The 1,405-nt window shown below is 69.6% G+C and overlaps 1 non-coding gene across 1 annotated transcript; it reads left to right on the forward strand.

The window, feature by feature from the left end:
* Nucleotides 1–212: 212 nt before the first annotated feature.
* On the forward strand, nucleotides 213–366 carry LOC138775945 (5.8S ribosomal RNA). Its single transcript, XR_011360713.1, has one exon. It is a non-coding gene; the product is annotated as a 5.8S ribosomal RNA (ribosomal RNA).
* The last annotated feature ends 1,039 nt before the right edge of the window (nucleotides 367–1,405 follow it).

The following is a 1,405-nucleotide window of genomic DNA, read 5'->3' on the forward strand; positions in this document are numbered from 1 at the left end:
CGCCCTCCGCCTCCTCGCCGCCTAGGGCGGAGGGCAGCGGCGGTAGGTTTAGAAGTCTCGAGTCCGACCCCAGGTCCCCCCCCCGGGGGACGCGGGGGTAGGCCGAGCGCCCGGGCGACAGGGCCTTCGACTACCCCGCCCTCGCCCACCCCGGCGAGGGCGAACCTCCCGGCTTCGCAGGCCGACCGAAAGGTAAAAACGAGTCTCTAATCGACTCTTAGCGGTGGATCACTCGGCTCGCGCGTCGATGAAGAACGCAGCTAGCTGCGAGAATTAGTGTGAATTGCAGGACACATTGATCATCGACACTTCGAACGCACCTTGCGGCCCCGGGTTCCTCCCGGGGCTACGCCTGTCTGAGGGTCGCTCCTCCGTCGATCGCCCACCTCCGCCCTCCTCCGGGAGGCGAGGGGCGCGGCTGGGGTTCCGTCGCAGGGCCTGTCGGTCGTGGGTAAAGGGGGGGGGGGGACTCCGGTCCTCCCCCCTCCGCCTCCTCCGGCCCTACGTCCCCCTAAGGCCAGACTTCCGAACCCCTCTCCGGTTTCCCCCGCCGCGGGGAGCCGGACCTCGCGCCCGGCGGGAGCGGTCCCGTCGGGGAGGGCTGTCTGTGGAGACACGGGACTGCCCTCCCCGCCGACCGTTCCCGACCGCCGGCCCGGGGCGCGGGGGACTCGGAAACAGCCCCCCCCGGGGTCCTTCCTTCCCGAAGACCTCCCCTCGACTCAGACCTCAGATCAGACGTGGCGACCCGCTGAATTTAAGCATATTACTAAGCGGAGGAAAAGAAACTAACCAGGATTCCCTCAGTAACGGCGAGTGAAGAGGGAAGAGCCCAGCGCCGAATCCCCGCTCGCCCGGCGGGCGCGGGAAATGTGGCGTACGGGAGACCGGACCCACCCCGGCGTCGCTCGGGGGCCCAAGTCCTTCTGATCGAGGCCCAGCCCGCGGACGGTGTTAGGCCGGTAGCGGCCCCCGGCGCGGCGGGACCCGGTCTCCCCGGAGTCGGGTTGTTGGGAATGCAGCCCAAAGCGGGTGGTAAACTCCATCTAAGGCTAAATACCGGCGCGAGACCGATAGCGGACAAGTACCGTAAGGGAAAGTTTGAAAGAGCTTCGCTGAAAATCCGAGAGGTGTAAACGTTCCCAAGAGGGCAGGTGAACCGGCTCAAGTAGGATAAAGGGGTGGGGGTCGTGCGGTCCGCCGGAGGGGGGGATCTCCGCACCGCGAGGGCGGCGGAGGCCCGGCGCCCGGCGGGCGGGAACGGGGGTGCCTCGGCCCGATGTCCCGGCCCCGGGGGCCGGCGGGCGGCGGCGGCGACTCCTGGACGGCCGCGCCGGGCCCTTCCCGTGGATCGCCCCAGCTGCGGCGGCGCTTCTTCTCTCCGCCACCCCGCCCTGTGGGCCCC

The sequence above is a fragment of the Dendropsophus ebraccatus genome, unplaced genomic scaffold (genome assembly GCF_027789765.1).
Source record: "Dendropsophus ebraccatus isolate aDenEbr1 unplaced genomic scaffold, aDenEbr1.pat pat_scaffold_409_ctg1, whole genome shotgun sequence".
Lineage (NCBI taxonomy): Eukaryota > Metazoa > Chordata > Amphibia > Anura > Hylidae > Dendropsophus > Dendropsophus ebraccatus.